General features: G+C 46.2%; 1 long non-coding RNA gene across 1 annotated transcript; it reads right to left on the reverse strand.

Annotated features, from left to right (window-relative positions):
* Positions 1 to 1,462: 1,462 nt before the first annotated feature.
* Positions 1,463 to 2,242, reverse strand: LOC119617789. The gene is made up of 2 exons (XR_005234199.1): positions 2,105 to 2,242; positions 1,463 to 2,030 (listed from the first exon to the last, which is right to left on the reverse strand). It is a non-coding gene; the product is annotated as an uncharacterized LOC119617789 (long non-coding RNA).
* Between the last annotated feature and the right edge of the window lie 5,342 nt (positions 2,243 to 7,584).

Below are 7,584 nucleotides of genomic sequence, written 5' to 3' on the forward strand. Positions count from 1 at the left end.
ATGCAGAGCACTGACTTTTGAAATGACAGTGGATTTTTTGTGTGTGTGTGTGTGTGTGTTATTTGAGAGTGTGCTTGTTTTAAAATTTGAACAGCAGCAGGTATATTTATAATGACATAAATGTTGCTTCAGTCTGATTTTTGTATTTGGTGGTCTCATTAAGAAAAGAATCTGTTCACAGACAGAACTTCTGATTGACAGTTTAAATGCGAAACTGAACTCATCAACTGCTTTGGACCAGGAGGTGATGAGTTCAGTCTCTGTTACCATGGTGATCTAACCAGGGTCAAAGAAATCATCCTCTGTAATTCTGAAAACTAAGACTTTCAGCTCATCATAGCAACTAAACCTCACTTCATAGTTCTGACCTCAGATAATCCACTGACCATGCATCAGGACCTCATGACACCTGAACTTCTTTGTAATAGTATGACATACTTTCCACTGTTTTAAAAGTCATGTTTATGCCATCTTACATCTTTGTGAGCAAGAACTGTATCTTTGTAGCCATAAAAAGGAACTGTTATCAAAATCTAGAGAAAGACAGGTAATTTAAGTTTTTCTACCAGCTGCTTTGTGGTTTGTTCAACATGTTCTGTTCTTGAGTAAGGTGAGCACTGTGGGATAGTCTGAACTGAAATGACAATTTATTGTGTTTTATATATCATGTGTGGACTCCACTTATTTTGCTTTTTATTTAATTTAATAACTATAACTATTAATTTAATAACCTTTCTGCTGTAAGAAAATGTTACAACGTAACTTTTACTCAAAGTAAATTTTTAATGACTTTTTATTTTTACTTTTTATATATAAGTAAATTTACTTGTAGTTGTATAAGCTTTCAACATAGTAATTGTTCTTTAACTTGAGTAGGTTATTCTCTCTTTCCACCTCTGTCTATTGTTTCCTGCTGGTAAGTAAATGGTTTTATTTTACTGTCAAGGTCAAAATTCCCCTCAAAAAATACTAATACAAACATTTTCCATATGTAAATTCCACAGAGCCAATATTCGGCTTGAATAGCAAGTAGTCAATCAAAATGTTGACTTTAATGAGTTGTGAAACAAGGCAGCACAAACCTTCATGGCCAAACGGCACAAACTCTCACAAAACTCATTTTCAATATTATGATGACAAAGCACCCACATAGCTGCAGTCCTCAAAACCCACAGAGAGGTCCCATTTATCTTTTGCTTTCCTCTGTTGCCAATGGGAGGACACTGTTTGGTCCACTGTATGCTCAAAGGTTTAATTCACATTTGATTTTTTACTCCCACTGAAAATATTAAAGAGCAATCTCAGCAGATAAGAGAGATGTATTGGCTCTTTGCTCTGTACAAAAATATGTGAAAGATACATACACTACCTGATCTAGCTGGAGGTCCTCAGTGTGCCTGAACTGTCTGCCAAGCTTTGGACTGTCATGTTCTGAAATACAACCCCAATTCTGTAAAAGTTGAGACACTGAGACAATATTTTATTCAAAATGTAATATAGTAAACATATCAAATGTTGGAACAAAAAATGTTACTTTTTTAAATTTATTTTTTCATCTGAAAATAGAATAACTTCCCATTTTTCCTCACTCTGTTTTAAATTAGCTTTGGTCCAGAGAAGATGGCGGCTTAACTGGATGGTGCTTACATATGGCTTCTTCTTTACAAGATAGAGCTTTAACCAGCATTGATTGGTAGCACAGTGAACTGCATTCCTGAGTACATGCAGTGATGTCCAGACTCAATGAGTCTAAAACTCAAACAAAATGTTCTAAAACTCAAATTAAGATTTGGGGAGGTCACGTGACTAAGAACAAGTGACAGGGGCAGGCACTGATGGACGCAGGGACTGAACAGAGAGTACAAAGAGGCGTTTATTAGGGAATAAACTTCTTCTAGGCTGGCGGGCCTGGGTCTAAGCCAGCGGGTCCAAATCCGGTCAGGACAGAGTCCAGATCTCAGGGACAGAGGGTCAGAGCCAGGAGGTCCAAATCCAGTGGAGAGGGTCAGGATCAGGGACAGGAGAGGCCACTGGGTAGAAGGAAGAGACAGGTTAGTAACCAGACAGTTTGGTCAAGATTCTAAGGCAGGACTGAAGGTGTTACCGCTGAGGGTTTCACAACAATCTGACGCCGTGCAGGGGGAAGCTCCATCCTTATATGGCAGCAGCTGGAGATCAGGGTGATGATCATCAGGTGTGACGAGACACAGCTCAGCAGCAGCTGTGACAACAAGATGGTAATTTAGTTGAGAGTCTCCAAAAATTGTCCCGGATGAGCTGAGGGTCCAGGATAGCACAACGTGCCACCCAGCTCCGCTCTTCAGGACCGTACCCTTCCCAGTCCACCAGGTACTGCAGACCACGCCCCCGACGGCGCACATCCAGGAGACGAAGAACAGTGTAAACTGAGCCACCATCAACAATCCTAGGTGGAGGGGGAGCGGGGTCGGGGGGACAAAGGCGAGTAGAGACATCAGGTTTAACCTGGGACACGTGGAATGAGGGGTGGACCTTCATAGTACGAGGAAGGTCAAGGCGAACAGTCACTGGATTGATAACCTTGGTAATGGGAAACAGGCCAATAAAACGGGGTAAGAGTTTCTTACAGTCTGTCTTTAAAGGTATGTTCCTGGTGGACAACCAAACCTCCTGACCAGGTTGGTAACTGGGAGCCGGGGTCCTGCGACGATCGGCCAGGAGTCGATTGCGTTCAGCCGTCTGGGAGAGGGCTGCACGGGCCTGTCGCCATAAACGACGACACCGGCGAAGGTGATGCTGCACAGATGGAACTGAGAGTTCCTTTTCCTGGGAGGGAAACAGAGGCGGCTGATAGCCCAAGGACACCTCGAACGGGGACATACCTGTGGCCGTACTGGTCAGGGAGTTGTGGGAGTATTCTACCCAAGGCAGAAACTGAGACCAAGAGGCAGGGTTATTAAGGACGATACAGCGCAGGGCTGCCTCCAATTCCTGGTTGACCCTCTCGGTTTGGCCGTTGGTTTGCGGGTGGAAACCTGACGAAAGGCTTACTGTGGCTCCTAAAGCTCGACAAAAGGCATGCCAGACCCTGGATGTGAACTGGGGCCCTCGGTCTGTAACAATGTCCAAAGGGATACCATGTAAACGAACCACATGTTGCACCAGGAGATTGGCTGTTTCCATGGCAGTCGGCAACTTGGATAATGCTACAAAATGGGCAGACTTAGAAAACCGGTCAACAATGGTTAAGATAACAGAGTTACCTTCGGATGGAGGAAGTCCTGTAACAAAATCCATCGAAATGTGTGACCAGGGTCGTCCTGGGACAGGCAAAGGGCACAGGTAACCAGCGGGTTGTTTATTGCTGGACTTACCCCTATTACAGATGGTTCAGGAGGAAACATATTGACGGGTGTCCTGAGCCATAGATGACCACCAGAAATGACTCCGCAATAAGGTGAGCGTTCGATGAATCCCAGGATGGCAGGCAAACTTAGAAGTATGGATCCACTGGAGAACCTTAGGGCGCACACTTTCTGGGACAAACAAACGGTTGGAAGGACAGTCCACAGGAGTGGGTTGTTTGTGTTGAGCTTGCCTCACCAACTGTTCAATCTCCCAGGTGAGAGTAGCCACCACACGTGAAGCTGGTAAGACACTCTCTGGTTCCTTGTCCAGGGCCTCAGGTTCAAACTGACGAGAGAGTGCATCGGGTTTACAGTTTTTGGAGCCAGGCCTGTATGTTAAGACAAAATTGAATCTTGAGAAAAACAATGACCATCTAGCATGGCGTGGGGTTAACCTCTTTGCAGACTGAATGTAGGATAGGTTTTTGTGATCAGTCCAGACTACAAACAGTTGAGCGGACCCCTCCAGCCAATGACGCCACTCCTCCAGAGCCAACTTCACTGCTAGTAGTTCTCGGTCCCCCACAATGTAGTTGAGCTCAGGAGGGCTGAGTCTCCTAGAAAAGAAAGCACAAGGCAGTAGCTTGTGTGTAGAACCCGAATGCTGGGACAGAACTGCCCCTATTCCGGTGGCCGATGCATCCACTTCCACGACAAACTGTTTCTCAGGATCTGGCTGAATGAGGACTGGTGGGGAGGAAAACAGTTGTTTAAGTTCCTTAAAGGCCACTGCTGCTTCCGGTGGCCATGAGAAGGGCTGCTTAATAGAAGTGAGGCGAGTAAGTGGCAGGGCAACCATGCTGAAGTTCTTAATAAACTTACGATAGAAGTTCGCAAAACCCAGGAAACGCTGGAGTTGCTTACGTGAACTGGGTTCTGGCCACTCTACCACTGCTTTGGTCTTGGCAGGATCGGCTCTGAGCTGTCCATTCTCAATGACAAACCCCAGGAATGCAACTGTGGAAAGATGAAAACTGCATTTTTCAGCTTTGACAAACAGTTTGTTCTCCAGCAGCCTCTGGAGAACCTGACGAACATGACCGACATGCTCCTCCTTGGTCTGTGAGAAGATAAGTATGTCGTCCAAATAAACGAACACAAAATGATTTAGGAAATTCCTCAGAACATCATTAACGAAGGCCTGGAAGACAGCAGGGGCATTTGTTAGGCCAAAAGGCATCACCAAGTATTCAAAATGGCCTATAGATGTTTTAAAAGCCGTCTTCCATTCATCTCCCTCACGTATCCTGACTAGATGATAGGCATTTCGTAAATCCAATTTGGAGAAGATGGTTGCCCCCTGCAGCAGTTCAAAAGCCGTGGACATCAGAGGTAATGGATATTTATTCCTAATGGTGATCTTATTTAACCCCCGATAGTCGATGCATGGGCGTAATGTACCATCTTTCTTACCTACAAAAAAAGAAACTGGCACTCAGTGGGGATGACGAGCGGCGGATGACACCAGCAGCCATAGAGTCGTTGATGTAGGTCTCCATGGCTTTGTGTTCCTGCTTGGACAGGCTGAACAAGCGACTGTTAGGCAGAGGAGCATCTGGCAGGAGCTCTAACGCACAGTCGTACGGTCGGTGAGGGGGGAGCGAGAGGGCTCGGGACTTGCTGAAAACGGCAGCTAGATTGTGATATTCAGGTGGAACCAATGACAGATCAGGGGGGTCTGGACTGTCACAAAAAAAAAAACACAATTGGGCTGGGCAGCACGAAGACAGTTATTAGAACAGGACAGACTCCAGCTAACTATCCTTCCTGTGACCCAATCAATATTGGGATTATGAAGTCGCAGCCACGGATGACCTAACACCATGGAAAAACTGGAGGATGGGATTACTTTAAATCGGAGAACCTCCCTGTGGTTTCCTGATGTTATCAACAGGGGGGAGGTCTGACGTGACAGAAAACAGGAGAGCGCCATTAAGACCATTAGCAGATAAAGGTGAGCTGAGGGGTTCGATGGGAATGTTAAGTTCTTTAATTAAGTCTTCATCAATAAAATTATCCTCAGCCCCAGAGTCTATTAAGGCAGTTAATGAGTGGAAAGTTGATTGGTGACTAAGCTTAACATCAATTAGCAGGCGACTGGTAGAGAGTTGGGGATTGCCTGTGCTGCTCACTAGAGACCCCACCTCTAATGAGCCTTGTCTTTTGGCCAGACAGGGCAGCTGGATATTCTGTGCCTAGGCTTACCACAATAGAGGCAGTCACCAGTTTGAAGACGCCTTTGTCTTTCGGTGGCAGTCAGATGTGTTCTACCTATTTGCATGGGTTCGTCATCAGGGGGCGCTGGAGCCTGTGACTGGGCTGGCAGAAAGACAGGGGTGGCGCTGCTGAGTTCCACAGCAGGCGAGAACAGCCGAGTAAGAGCTGAGGCAGACTGGCCAGGCCGCTCCCGACGTCGCTCACGAAGCCTGTTGTCAAGACGGATAGACATTGTGATTAGGGAGTTAAAGTCCTTGGCATCATCACAGACGGACAAGCCATCCTTTAAGGCATCGTTTAAGGCTTGATAATACGCTCCTTTAAGCGCATCGTCGTTCCATCTTGTGTCAGCAGCCAGTGTGCGAAACTCCACTGAACACTCGGCTGCACTACGGGAGCCTTGGCGAAGCTTAAGCAGGCGTTTGGAAGCATCCCCTACATGATCCGGGTGATCAAACACCGTGCTTAATTCTTCTGAGAACTGGTTAAAGGTAAGGGAGGTTAATGGTGTAGTTGAGTCAAAAGCTAGCGCCCAGGCTAAAGCCTGATCCCTCAGCAGTCCCATAACATAATATATCTTGGATAGATCGGAGGCAAAAGCCATAGGTTGCTGATTAAATACCATCCGACTTTGTAACAAAAAACCCCGGCATTTTGACAGTTCACCTGAGAAAGGAGGGGGGTCTGGAACATACGGACCTCGAGTATACGCCGGGGCGGGGGGAGCAGAAGGCTCGGCCGGTGAGGAGATAGGTGGAGGAGCCGCTGCAGCAGCTGAAGCTTCTGATGGTCCTGGACTGGAGGCAAACATTGAGGTTAGTCTGTCTACCTGTGAGGACAACTGGGCGATCTCCTGATGGAGAGTTTGGCTGGCCGCTTCTAGTCCAGAGAGTCGATGTATGCTCTGCCCTAGCAGAGCTCCTTGTCGGCTTATGATGTCCCTCAGGGCAGCGGCAGGTTCCTGTTCAGTCGGGTCCATGTTGTGTGGTCAGATTGTTCTGACAGGGGCAGGCACTGATGGACGCAGGGACTGAACAGAGAGTACAAAGAGGCGTTTATTAGGGAATAAACTTCTTCTAGGCTGGCGGGCCTGGGTCTAAGCCAGCGGGTCCAAATCCGGTCAGGACAGAGTCCAGATCTCAGGGACAGAGGGTCAGAGCCAGGAGGTCCAAATCCAGTGGAGAGGGTCAGGATCAGGGACAGGAGAGGCCACTGGGTAGAAGGAAGAGACAGGTTAGTAACCAGACAGTTTGGTCAAGATTCTAAGGCAGGACTGAAGGTGTTACCGCTGAGGGTTTCACAACAATCTGACGCCGTGCAGGGGGAAGCTCCATCCTTATATGGCAGCAGCTGGAGATCAGGGTGATGATCATCAGGTGTGACGAGACACAGCTCAGCAGCAGCTGTGACAACAAGATGGTAATTTAGTTGAGTCTCCAAAAATTGTCAATATCTTGTAATAAGAACACAATACTGACTATGACAAAGACTTTGGTGGTGAAACAGTGAGAAAGTTTTTACTCAAGGATCCAAAACAAATAAAAATAATAATAAATAAATCTCCACCGACTTCACTGAGCAGAGCAGCAGACACTAACATGGCAGGCATAGCAGAATAGAGTGCAAACTTAAATCATTGCAGTCAGACAGACTTGGGGAAAAGCAGAATAGTACTTTCAAAAAAGGTTAAAAAACAAAAACAACTGGACTTCTATTCTGTAGTTAAAGAAGTTTAACTTCTCATCTTTCTCAATTCAGAAATAGAGAGTGTGTGTCATGACTTCAGCTAAGGACTTAGCCCACATGCAGAACACACTCAAGAGACTAAAGCAAGTTTAACCCCTTACCACTCGCCCTCAGAAAGCTCAAGAAGCCTGGAAAAGACGTACCCAAATTAAATTAGATGCTATTCTTCAGCCTTTTGTGGTTCAAACTAAAGATTAGGCTCCATGTGAAGTTAACACTTTGAAGTTTTTGCCTG

Source organism: Kryptolebias marmoratus, linkage group LG16 (assembly GCF_001649575.2).
Source record: "Kryptolebias marmoratus isolate JLee-2015 linkage group LG16, ASM164957v2, whole genome shotgun sequence".
NCBI lineage: Eukaryota > Metazoa > Chordata > Actinopteri > Cyprinodontiformes > Rivulidae > Kryptolebias > Kryptolebias marmoratus.